Source organism: Mus caroli, unplaced genomic scaffold (genome assembly GCF_978045245.1).
Source record: "Mus caroli unplaced genomic scaffold, Mus_caroli_1 scaffold_16, whole genome shotgun sequence".
Taxonomy (NCBI): Eukaryota; Metazoa; Chordata; class Mammalia; order Rodentia; family Muridae; genus Mus; species Mus caroli.
Genome location: NW_028227271.1, coordinates 61,412,354 through 61,426,498, shown reverse-complemented (window position 1 = coordinate 61,426,498; position 14,145 = coordinate 61,412,354). Strand labels below are relative to the sequence as shown.

The 14,145-nt window shown below is 39.2% G+C and overlaps 1 protein-coding gene across 4 annotated transcripts in view; it reads right to left on the bottom strand.

Moving 5' to 3' along the window:
- The window catches only part of Rspo2 (R-spondin 2), a 152,512-nt gene that overhangs the window by 56,924 nt on the left and 81,443 nt on the right, over window positions 1-14,145 (bottom strand). The window lies entirely within an intron of this gene.

The window sequence follows — 14,145 nt, the reverse complement described above, 5'->3', positions numbered from 1 at the left end:
TTCCCTAAACCCAGTCTCCTTTCTTGAATGGCTGCTAGTAACAGCTTGTGAAACAGAGACTGCATTCCCACAAGAACAGGTCTGAAACACTAGGTTTGTCCTACGAGCTCTGCAACTTTGAATAGCCACTTGCCTCTACAGACTTTGGCATCTTCTCATATAGAGAGCACCAAACCTTTCAAGATTATTATAAAGATTTGCAATAACGTATACACCCACTGACACATAATATGAAGATAGAAGTAACAGGTAATTAGTACTGTGCATTTGCAACCAAAAGACAGAATGCTCCAATGAGGTGTTTAAAGAAAGCAATTAGTAGATTTGAATTCTAAATCAGATCTTCTGGCAGAGCCAGTGAATTCTGGGCCAGACCTAGGTATCAGGCACAGGTAGCAATGTGTGCTTTCTGGAGAGAACAGGAGAGGCGTGGCAGGCTGGTTAACTGAAAGGCCATGGTTTCAACAGTCTGTAGTCAATTATTATTTCTAACAGATTTAACTGGTGGTGATCACCAGTATCCAAAGAATATGCAAGTTCAATAGCACCACACCCATTCTTTTCCAAGAATACTATTCCAGCACTATATTCATTGCATCAGAATTCTCCAAAGACTTAAGTCATACATTTCCTACATACCAAGAGATAATTGGGGTAGAAAATTTAACTGAAATAAATCACAGTGTCCTTAAATTTTCAAACATGAAAAAAAAATAAATCCAGAAATTAGAAAAAGGCTAAAATGTTGAATAAAATAGATTACATAATGGTAATTTCTAAGCCATAAAGACAAAATGGCAGCTATCTGCCTTTCCTTTTTGAGTCTATACATATCTGCACATTAAATGACCACAAAACACCTAAACACCAGCAAATCAGGAACAGGACCACCAAGTCTCCATAGGTATAGCATTATATTATGACATTGCCTCTTTGCTGGGGGAAGAAAATAGTGGGTATAGAAGTATAGCTTGCTACCCTATAAAAGATTTATTTGTAGCCTCAAATGCTGTAACTTTAATAAACAGAGGCCTACAGCTGGTCCGAGGCCTCTCAGTCATGGTCAAACTACATGACCAGTATGTCCACAAATTGTTAGGTTTCTTGCTACAGTTTTTGAAGAGGCAAGAAGTCTTTACTGTTACAAATTATTATCCAAGACATGGTAAAAAAAAAATGTCCTTTTTCAAAGGACAAAACAGAACAGAGTGATGGACATATATAATTGTAAATATATACCTTGTTTTAAAAGCAAGGGTTCCACACTTCATCAATTAGCCATTATCTACAAGGACTGATTTTGCTTTTAAATATGGTCTGCACCATTAGGGCTTTTGGCCAAAAAGTTATAGCAACAAACATTTGCAATTCATTTTACAAAGTCCTTTTACTGGCCTTTATTGTTACATAAAGCTCCCCTTTCCCATTCCTTGCTTGATACCACTTCACGAATGCAGAATTTCTCAAATGCCTGTCATTCTCAGTACAGTCCCTTGGGATTATTTCAGGCATAAATCTTGCTGGAGAAAGCTTAATTATGTACTCTCAAATTTGATACATTTGATATATTGATAGTAGAATACTATAACCATTAAAAAAAAAAGCACACTGGGAATTACGAACAAATGATTCAGAGTAAGTGCAAATGGCCTATTGTGAACTGGAATAAAAAGGCAGGCTACAAGTTATATGTAACGTGAGACAACAAAGACATATGTACCAGGGTACACATGCATATGTGCATGAAAAGTACATAGGGGAGTTAATACGAGGGAAGGGCAGTAGAGTTATGAAGTGTCAAAAAGCGCTATGTGTCCTTAAAGTAAGTGAAACCTTTGTAAGTGAAATTTACTAATATAATGAAAATAACAGAAACAATTACTTAAAATATACAGTTTAATAAGCTACCTGGGTTTACAAAAAAAAAAAGCCTTTATATTAAACACTATGAAATAGCCCTTTTGATATCAACAAGGAAAAACAAATAACATTTTAGATCATGTCTCAGTCCTTTCTAGATTTGGGAACACAAAGCTAGAGCTTTAATTTTGCCAAACCTGCTTTAACCTTCAAACTAACTCTATGGTTGTTTCATCTTTCCTTGCCAGGTCTTGTTTCCTAATGTTCTATAACACTTAACCCTTCCGTTATATGAAAAACACACCTGAAAATATTATCTATGCAGTGAAGCATTCTTTAAATGCTATGACTGATGCTGAATGAACATATATAGAGTTGGGCTGGCCCTCCTGGATTCTATGGATTCACAGTTTATACCAAAGACTTAGCATGTAGCGCTAAACCAAAGGCCTTGTGAACTAGCAATGTGCAAGCCACTTTCCCCCAGAAACTCCACCCTGATGTCCTGCAGCCAGTGAAAACCTTTTTCAGCAGCCCCAGGTGCCCCCTCCCAATCCGGCCAGGTCTCCAAGAGGCAATACTTCTGAGTGGGAGCATGATCCCTTTGGGGTCCTCACTGACTTACATTCAGCCAGGAGCCATCTCCCCAGAACCACATAAGCTTGTTACCCTCCTTTAAAAACTACGTTTTACTAATTCTTTCTTTCCATACAAAAGTCATTTTTTAAATTTTTTTATTAGGTATTTTCCTCATTTACATTTCCAATGCTATCCCAAAAGTCCCCCATACCCTCCCCCCACTACTCTACCCACCCACTCCCACTTCTTAGCCCTGGCATTCCCCTGTACTGGGGCATATAAAGTTTGCAAGACCAATGGGCCTCTCTTCCCAATGATGGCTGACTAGGCCATCTTCTGATACATATGCAGCTAGAGACACAAGCTCTGGGGGTACTGGTTAGTTCATATCGTTGTTCCACCTATAGGGTTGCAGACCCCACAAAAGTCATTTTAAATAAAATTTTAAAACATTACAAAAAAAGCTTTTAAGAACATATAGAAATTTTCTTTCTCTCCTAAAGGCATCCCAGGCTCACTCCATCAGAAGGGTCAATGTGCTAACTATTTCTTGTAGGTGTTTCAGGAAACCTCTTTGTAACACATAAATGTAATGGGTTAAACACCATTTAAAGGCCAATGGGAAATGCAGAAGTTGGTTTAACCTTTGAAAAATTTATACTATGTAATAGGTATATCAAAATTTACTAAGCATAGGCTTTTGCTGTAAAAGTATGTGTTTAAAGTCCTTGTTCAGAAATGTAAGAACCCCCTTTAGCCAACTTCCATGCTTCTTCATTACAGTGCCTCCTCAAAAATGCAATCCACCAAGTGAGGACTGCCAATATTGGTTTAAGTACAATTACTGTCCAAGTGAAACTGTGGCCAAACATAGGCTGACAGGGCTGTCATTTGGCCACAAGGGCTTATCCTAGCCAAGAAACAGAAAAGCATGCTGGGCAGCCCCCTCGCCTGTCCTCCCAACACCACACCATACAGTCTCTAAAGTAACAGTTTTCAAATTATACTGTAGTCTAGTTCATACCAAGCATTCCCCAAGAACCTGGTATGTGCCGAAAATGCTGCCAGACCCTAAGAACATGGTTCCTTAACACTCATTCCCCTATCCCAGGGATGCCAATGCCAAAGTGATGGGCCACAGCCACGTGGCACTAACACAGTATCAAACAATAACAGAATACATAGTAGAAACGTGCATGTTGGCTTCTATACAGACTGAGATCAAGGGTCCATTGCTGTTCTGTCTTTAAGTTTTTATTTGTTTACATTTATGAATTCACCATCTCTAGCACTGTACTTGATATTGAGTGGAATTTTAGCTCTTGCCAAGTAAACAATCATGAATGCCATTTAAAATCTTAATTTCTTAACTATCTGAATACTAAGTAGGAGATCATTAGCATGTACTCTGTACAGAACATTGATATGAAAAAATAAAAAAACTCAAACAACCCATCCTCTCTAGCTATAGAGAAGTAAATCATACAGGAAAAACTAGAAACTACCTGAAAACCACTGAGATTGAGAGGGTGGTATCACAGTCCCGTGGGTAATATATACTGTGGATGCTGGGCTGCTCTCACTTAGTACATCTTGTTTTTCCCCTTTGAGGCACTTGATATTTATTTTATCAAAACAGCCAACATGTGAATTACTGAGAATCCACACAACTTTTTTTTTCTTTTATTGTATATTTTCTTTATTTACATTTCAAATGTTATCCCCTTTCCAGGTCGCTGGAAACTCCCTATCCTAGAAACAAACAGCCTTGAAAATGTAGAGTTGTGGAAGCAACAGAGGAAACACAAGTGGCCTGTAAGAGACGTGGGGAAGAGTGGTCTTACTGGGGAACAGTTCCGAGCTGGGGATGCTTGTTCAGAAGCTGTGGTTTAAGAACGTAAGTTGTCCACATTTTATGTGGCTTTTAAATACTTGACTAACAATTAAAGTTATTAAGATTAAAATTGGGTTCAAGGTTAGGGAGTTGAAGTGGCATAGAGTCTAGTATCTACTGATACCTGAGCACAAGAGCAAACTGGCCAAAATATAATGGCTACTTTGTTTCCTCATTTAGACAGATAGAAACCCTCAAAGGCTAGGAGACCTGATGGATGAGTAACCTCAAGAAAGACACTTAGACAAGCAATTGAATAATAATGTGACTACTTAATACTAGAAAGCTGTGTGTGCCTGTGCGCATATGTGCAACAAATGACAGCAGCAATAGTAAAACTAATGTTTCTTACAGAGAGTAGTCTTTAAATATGCTTGTCATTTATTTTTGCTTGTCACATATTCATTTATATCTTCATTGCATTAATGATTAACTATGTATTAATGAAAGTTATTTTTCTATATGAAGTATTTTGAAAGACATCCCTTCCATTATCTTGTTCCAGTTAGTAAGTTCATTTGTTTATTCCCTTCGTCTCCTCTCCTCCCCCTCCCTCTCACCTCTCCCTCTTCCCCCTCCATCACTCCCCTTTCTCCCTTCCTCTTTCCCCTCCCTTAGTTCCCTCCCCCAACTCCTCCATCCCCTTTCCCCATTCCCCTTCCTCCTTCCCCTCCCCCCCCCTGACATACAATCTTTCTATGAAGCCCAGTTGGGTCTTGAGCTCATGGCAGTCCTTCTGTCTTAATCTTTTCAGTACTGGAATGACAAATATGTTCTCTCAGTAAGAGAAGATTTAGGGGCATTAAGGCAAAGAGAATCTTAATCTTACCAAGTTGTCCACTGTCCTGTAAGAGTACTACTAAAGGATCTATCCTCAGGTCTTGCTTACCACAGTACACCTGGAATAGCCAGTTATCTCATCAAAGTCATAGTTGTGCCTCAGATCCAGGTGTCCTAACTATTCTTTACTCAAGATAATTGGACCACATTCATATTAATGTGCTTACTAGTAATGGGTATTTTGACTTGAACTGATTCTACTGAGTTTTCCCCAGACTTCAGCAGGGATGTCTATTAACTTAGTAGTGCTGATTCTCTACATTGTCCTACAAGTAGTTGAGCTCTAAATATGAAAATGTGAGTACTGCCCTTTATTTTCTTTAGTCTGAAATGCACTAAATCTCCTGAGGAGCAGTGTGTAGCTAAACTCTATAGCAAAAAAGAAGAAAGAAAAAAGAAAAAAAAGTAAAAAAAAAGTGAATTTAGCTTTTAGGTTGTAGTTTTTATCAATTCATATTGTGGTGAATTAATGTACTAACATATTAGAAATATGTATTTTTGGTAACTTAATTTTTTTACTGAGGGATATTTATAATCTTTTGCCAGTTTGGAGAAGGAGTGTTACACAGTAGCATTTGAAATTATTGGAGATGTCTAAAAATATGCAACTTTGAGACTCTTCAGTTTATGTTGCTGTCGATGGTTACTAAGTAAAAATATTTCTGAAAGTCTAATGTTGCTGCTTTCTGAATAAGTCATTCCTTTAACTTCTATTCACTTTTACCCTATACTGAGCAGAGAAATCTCTAGGAATTCCTGGAGACTGGGTGGTCTTTGACTGATACAGCTGTGACTTGGGGACTAGATGCCTTCAGAAAGTAGTGTCTCTCCACTCTGAAATGAGGTGCTGATGTGAAGTAATCAGCCAGTTGTTATCAAGTACAGTCATCCCAGCATGTAGTAGAAGACACAGGGCATTTAATGTGATGATAACCTCAGGAAAAGAAAAGGCAGCAGAAAAAGAATAGGTATTGAGGACTGATGGTTACTTGTACTTGATGAGCATCAAGAATTAAGAGGGTCCTGATGGTTTTCTCTAGAGTTGTCTTATCAGAAGTTTAGCTCTCTGAAACTACATGTACACCCAGTCACAAACACACAGAGACATATATGCATGCACACACACACACTATATACACACACACACATATATATATACATATATATATGTATATACAGATATATATGTGTATATACATATGTATATATATATACATATATATATATATATATACACACACACACACACACACATATATACACACATACACACACACACACACACACACACACACCCCTTTGGTAGAAAGTCATCTACTTTGAGTATTAGATACAAGGACTCAAAGCAACTTAGAGGTAAGGGAAAGATGGACAAGAAGAAACCTTTATATCCCTACACTCTTCACTAGAGAGGAAGGAGACGCCTAACTTAATTCTCTTATACAGTAAAGCCCTGGCTTAGGTAAACTTTAACGTCAAAGTATAATCAAGTTAGGTGAATGAACTCAGCCCAGAAATAGGTTGCTTTTGGGATCGGTGTACAAGTCTACCTTGTATCTTCCATAGTACTCCTCTTTGACACAGTCTCGTACTATGTTGCCAAGGTTGATCTAACACTCATAATCCTGCCTCTGCCTCTTGTGAAAGGCATGCCTCCCCGTGCTAGGCATACTTTATTTTGATTCCTAGAAATACATATGCTGTCAAACAGGGTTTTTTTTCCACAGACTCATTTTTAAGTCTTTAAACTTTATTTTGTGTATGTAAGCACCAAATTCAAATTTGTGATTTACATTACTGATATCACCTCTACACTATTTTAAAAATGGTATCTTTTCTACTCACAAAAAAAACAAAGAAACATCCAATCCGATATAAAACTAAGTAGTCAGATAAAGATATTGGCTGCTTCTCTTGAAATTGCATTCCAAACAGATGGAATGAAAGAACATGTCCTTGGGGAATGCAATGCCAGGCTCTAAAGGGATTTGTGTTTCCATTTAAGGAAGATGGGAGAAAGACAACAACCTCAAAGTCAAATCGACAAGAAGAAAATTTGAATTATAAGGCAAATTAATATTTCATATCAGATTTTCAATTCTTGCCAGCAGCCATTTCATCATCTTGGTCACTCTTTGTGCTTTTCCTAGTTTGGTAACTTGTCACCCCATCATCTTAAGGTGAATCCAGAACAGTGTAATAAACTTCAGACCTGAGTCCCCACTGGAAAGTGTCCAATTGGAATGTTGGAAAAGGCAATTTTATCTGCCCAGCTAAAAGGAAAATACAAGTGTCTTCTATTGCACATCTCATCCTCCACCTGACCTCTGCCCAATGGATACAAAAAGAATCTCTTAATTCCTTCACACTCCACACAGGCTTACAGCAAGTATACAGAGCTTTAGGGTATATGTTATAGAATATAGACCATAAGGTCTCTGTTGAAACTATTCAACTCTATTGGAACACAAAAGTAGCCACAACATGGGACCAGGCATAGTGGTGCATAACTTTAATTCCAGCATTTGGGAGGCAGAAGCCCGTAGATCTTCTGAGTTTGAGGCTAACCTGGTGGACAAAGTAAATTCTAGGGCAGACAGGTCTACAGAGAAATTCTCTCTAGAAAAAAAAAAAAAAAACAGAAAAAAACAAAAACAAAAACATGTCCAGCAATGCTTTACTTTTCAAAGCACAGAGTACAAGGTGGTATAAGCCTTTTAAAAGGAATGTTGCTGTGGTCAAAGAAAATGTACCAAGTTCTGTTGCAGCACTCACATTGCAAGTGTAGGTATACAGGTGAAGACCCTTGAAGGAAATAGCTAATAAAAACTCTGATGATGCCACATATATTAATGAATGCTATAGTGCCAGCAATCAGAAGGCTGAGGCAAGAGAACTACAAAACTTGAGACCAGTCAGGGCTCTGTGGAGAAATGCTGTCTCCAAACAAATGAGCAAATAACTAAATCAAACCCTGACACAGCCCACTAGATTATTGATGCCTTAGCCATAATGCCTTCCATCACAATGACATAACTAATGTTGTTCAACCATACCTAGTAGGAGGACTACTTTGATCTTTCAAGACTAAACTTTTTTATATGATTTAATTATTTTAAGCAATGATTATATAATTATAACTCAAAACAGAAAACAAAAGTTCCAGTTTCACTTTTGAGCTGGGATAAAATATTCAGACAATAGTTGTAGTTGGTTTGGCCTAATGCTGCTTGTATTATTATGTTGATTTGGGTCTCTACAATTGTTTGCACATCCTCATGTAAAACATTGAGGGATCCTGCATGAAGTTGGTTCTGATTGGTAAATAAAGATGCCAGCAGCCAATGACTGGGCAGTGCAGACAAAGGCATGACTTGAGATTTTCCCCAGGCTTGGGAGCAAAGGAAGAGGAAGATGATCTACCATGCTGGGAGAAGGAAAAGGTGAGAAAAGATGCCATGCTTGAGAATAGTGGAGGACAGGCAGGCATAGCCAGCATGTGAAGGAGTGCGGCCCAGTTGTGCAGCCCTCTGGGTCCAGGGCAGCCAAGACAGAATATATAATTTTGTAAGTAATAACTCAGGATTATTGGTGGGAGGTGGATAAAACACATTAGGTTAGGAAGTGGCCTGGCTGTTGCTCTGTTTAAGATATATCAAAATATAAAGGCTGTGTGTGTGTAGGGGGGGGTATCTTTCATTTGGGAATGTAAAGCACTGAGGTGGGTAATGAACCCAGCAAAGGGATTTATATACAAAAAAATTGCTATAAAAAGTAACTATATAAGGGAAGGGTTTATTTGGCTTACAATTCAAGGTTACTGTCCATCCTGCAGGGAAGTTAAGATGAGATTCAAGCAGAAAAATCACATGACATCCAGAGTCAAGAACAGAGAAATAAATGCATCAATGCTGTCTGCTAAGGTGTTTCTTCTCTTATCTAGGTTTGTTCTGCCTGATATATATAATGGTTCTACCTTCTATGGGCTAGGTCTTCCCAGATTAATAAATGATTGGAAAAGTCCTCCACAGACATGCCCATGGGTGATATAAATAATTTCTAAATTGACACTGCCTTCTCAGCTGATTCTAGGTTGTGGTGAGCTGACATTTAAAAGTAACAGCAAGCCAATAGCCACTGTCAAACTAAATGGAGAGAAACTTAAAGTAATTCCACTAAAACAAGACTAGGCTGATCACTTTCTTCCTCTCTATTCAATGTAGCACTTGACGTTCTAGCTAAAGCAATAAGAAAACTAAAGGAGATCAAATTGGAAAGGAAGAAGTCATAAAGTATCACTATTTGTGGATGATATGATAGTATACATAAGTAACCCCAAATTACTACCAGAGAACTCCTACAGCTGATAAACACCTTCAGCAAAGTGGCTGGATACAAAATTAACTCAAAGAAATCCATAGCCCTCCTTTGGACAAATGATATACTGGCCAAGAAAGAAAGTAGAGAAAAACCACCCTTTAAAATAGTCCCAAATACTATAAAATATCTTGGTTTAACTCTGACAAAGAAAGTGAAAGGCCTATATGACAATAACTTTAACTCGCTAAAGAAATAAATTACGGAAGATATCAGAAGATGGAAATATCTCCTATGATCATGAGTAGGTAGGATTAACATGATGAAAATGTCCATCTACATATTCAATGCAACTTCCATCAAAATTTCAATACAATTCTTTACAGACCTTGGCAGGGAAATTCTCAAACTTCATATGGAAAAAAAACAAAAAACCTCATGACAGTAAAATCAATACTGAACAATAAACAATAAAAAATGGAGGTATCACCATCCCTGACCGCACACTATACTACCAAGTAATAGTGATAAAACTGCATGGCATTGGCAATGGAACAGACAAGTTGATCAAGGTTGATCAAGTCCCAGAAATAAACACACACACCGATGGGCACTTTACTTTTGGCAAAACTATTTAATGGGGGAAAAAAGCATATTCAACAAATGGTGCTGGTCTGTCAGTCTGCATGTAGAAAATGCAGATAGATCCATATCTACCAGCCTGCACAAAACTGACGTCTAAGTGGGTCAAAGATCTCAACATAAAACTGGATACACAAAATCTCATATAAGAAAGTGGGGAACAACCTTGAACTACTTGGTACAGGAGACAACTTCTTAAGCAGAATACCAATGGTTCAGGCTCTAATATCAACAAATGATAAATGGGACCTCATGAAACTGAAAAGCTTCAGTAAAGCAATGGAACAAAATGGCACCCCACAGATTGGGAAAGGATTTTCACCACCCCTACATCTGACAGAGTGGTTTTATCCAAAATTTATGAAGAACTCAAGAAGTTAGACACCAAAAACACAAATAATTCAATTTTAAAGGGGGATACAGGGCTAAATAGTATCCTCAAGAGAGGAATCTTGAATGGCAAAGAAGCACTTAAATGTTTAAGTTCTTAGTCATCAGGGGAATGCATACAAAAATAACTCTGAGATTCCATCTTATACCAGTCAGAATGGCTAAGATCAAAATCTCAAGTGATAGTACCCTCTGAGAGGCAAAGGGGTGGGGGAATGTGAAGAACTGTGGGAGAAGGGACCATGAGGCAGACAGTGTCTGGAATGTAGATAAATAATTAATTTAAAAAAACCTACAACATTGAGTTCCAGGCTATCCTGCGCTACCTGAAAACCCTATCTAAAACAATCCTATTATACTGCAGTCTGAATCAATCAACCCAGAATAACTTCTCACTATAGAGTTAACCTGTACCTAAGCGCTTATATTTTATTTGTGACAGATTTCTCAATATTTTCATTTTCTATTTATAATACTCAATTCTAACAATATAAAAAACACCCATAATCTTCAAATATAATAGTTCCTTCATTGCTACACTCAACCCCTAAATTTTGGAAAGGGTATGTTAACCAGTTTAGGTAACTTCATCCAGCTAATGTAAATAGACATTCTGCTTGCACTATATTTTAGACAATTGAGAAAAATGTATGTAATAGAGATGTTGACCAAGGACAGAAGCTAAACAACAAGCAGTGTTTCTGTGGCATACAATCAACTTGATTATCTTTGGATTTAACAAAATGAGAAATTTTTAACATTGATACAGCTGTGTGCTGCTTATAAATTAGGATGATGGTTAGGAAGAAAGAATAATGAATAAGAAGAGGCAGGTGGATTTCTGAGTTCGAGGCCAGCCTGGTCTACAAAGTGAGTTCCAGGACAGCCAGGGCTATACAGAGAAACCCTGTCTCGAAAAACAAAAAAACAAAAAAAAAAACAAAACAAAAACAAAAACCAAAAAAAAGAATCCAATTGCGCGGGACCTGAGACTGCATTAGTTAGGGAAGCAGAAACCGGCCTGAGTAGGGCCACAGGCCTCATCCGGCCGGATCAGTGCCGGGGTAGCGGGAGCGCAGGGTTGCCTGACACCCACCAGCTACCCACGACCCCCGCCGCAGGATTTTGGGACTGCTGGTGAGTGGAACACAGCTTCTGCTCCAATCCAATTGCGCGGGACCTGAGACTGCATTAGTTAGGGAAGCAGAAACCGGCCTGAGTAGGGCCACAGGCCTCATCCAGCCGGATCAGTGCCGGGGTAGCGGGAGCGCAGGGTTGCCTGACACCCGCCAGCTACCCACGACCCCCGCCACAGGATTTTGGGACTGCTGGTGAATGGAACACAGCTTCTGCTCCAATCCAATTGCGCGGGACCTGAGACTGCATTAGTTAGGGAAGCAGAAACCGGTCTGAGTAGGGCCACAGGCCTCATCCAGCCGGATCAGTGCTGGGGTAGCAGGAGCGCAGGGTTGCCTGACACCCGCCAGCTACCCACAACCCCCGCCGCAGGATTTTGGGACTGCTGGTGAGTGGAACACAGCTTCTGCTCCAGTCCAATCACACGGGACCTGAGACTGCTCTGGTTGGGGAGAGAGAAATCCAGCCTACATAGGGCCACAACCCTCTTCCGGTCAGAAAAGCACCTGGACAGCTGGGGCGCAGGGTCAGCTGACACTCACCAGCTACCCACAACACCCACCACAGGATCTTAAGACTTCTGGAGAGTGGAACACAGCTTCTGCTCCAATCCAATTGCACGCGGGACCAGAGACTGCATTAGATAGGGAAGCAGAAAAACGGCCTGAGTAGGACCACAGGCCTCTTCCGGCTGGACCAGCACCAGGGTACCATCAGCTACCCACGACCCCCGCCGCAGGATTTAGATACTGCTGGTGAGTGGAACACAGCTTCTGCTCCAATCTTTAAACAGTGACAACGATAACAACTAACCCCAGAGATTACCAGATGGCGAAAGGTAAACGTAATAATCTTACTAACAGAAACCAAGACCACCCACCATCATCAGAACCCAGCACCCCCACTTCGCCCAGTCCAGGGCACCACAACACACCGGAAAAGTTAGACACGGATTTAAAAGCATATCTCCTGATGATGATAGAGGACTTCAAGAAGGACGTTAATAACACACTTAAAGAAATGCAGGAGAACACTGCTAAACAGGCAGAAGACAATAAAGAGGAAGCACAAAAATCCCTTAAAGAATTTCAGGAGAACACTGCTAAAGAGTTACAAATCCTTAAAGAAAAACACGATAACATAATCAAACAGGTAGAAGTCCTTACAGAAAAACAGGAAAACACATCCAAACAGATGATGGAAATGAACAAAACCATACTAGACCTAAAAAGGGAAGTAGACACAATAAAGAAAACCCAAAATGAGGCAACACTGGAGATAGAAACCCTAGGAAAGAAATCTGGAACCATAGATACGAGCATCAGCAACAGAATACAAGAGATGGAAGAGAGAATCTCAGGTGCAGAAGATTCCATAGAGAACATCGGCACAACAATCAAGGAAAATGTAAAATGCAAAAAGATCCTAACTCAAAACATCCAAGAAATACAGGACGCAATGAGAAGACCAAACCTACGGATAATAGGAGTGGATGAGAATGAAGATTTTCAACTCAAAGGACCAGCAAACATCTTCAACAAAATTATAGAAGAAAACTTCCCAAATCTAAAGAAAGAGATGCCCATGAACATACAAGAAGCCTACAGAATTCCAAATAGACTGGACCAGAAAAGAAATACCTCCCGACACATTATAATCAGAGCAACAAATGCTCTAAATAAAGATAGAATACTAAAAGCAGTAAGAGAAAAAGGCCAAGTAACATATAAAGGCAAGCCTATCAGAATTACACCAGATTTTTCACCAGAGACTATGAAAGCCAGAAGATCCTGGACGGATGTTATACAGACACTAAAAGAACACAAATTCCAGCCCAGGCTACTATACCCAGCCAAATTCTCAATTAACATAGATGGAGAAACCAAAGTATTCCACGACAAAACCAAATTCACACATTATCTCTCCACGAATCCAGCCCTTCAAAGGATAATAACAGAAAAAAACCAATACAAGGACAGGAACCACGCCCTAGAAACAACAAGAAGGTAATCCCTCAACAAACCTAAAAGAAGACAGCCACAAGAACAAAATGCCAACTTTAACAACAAAAATAACAGGAAACAACAATTACTTTTCCTTAATATCTCTTAATATCAATGGACTCAACTCCCCGATAAAAAGACATAGACTAACAAACTGGCTACACAAACAAGACCCAACATTTTGCTGCTTACAGGAAACTCATCTCAGAGAAAAGGATAGACACTACCTCAGAATGAAAGGCTGGAAAACAATTTTCCAAGCAAATGGCATAAAGAAACAAGCTGGAGTAGCCATTCTAATATCTGATAAGATTGACTTCCAACCCAAAGTCAATAAAAAAGACAGGGAGGGACACTTCATACTCATCAAAGGTAAAATCCTCCAAGAGGAACTATCAATCCTGAATATCTATGCTCCAAATACAAAGGCAGCCACATTCATTAAAGAAACTTTAGTAAAGCTCAAAGCACACATTGCACCTC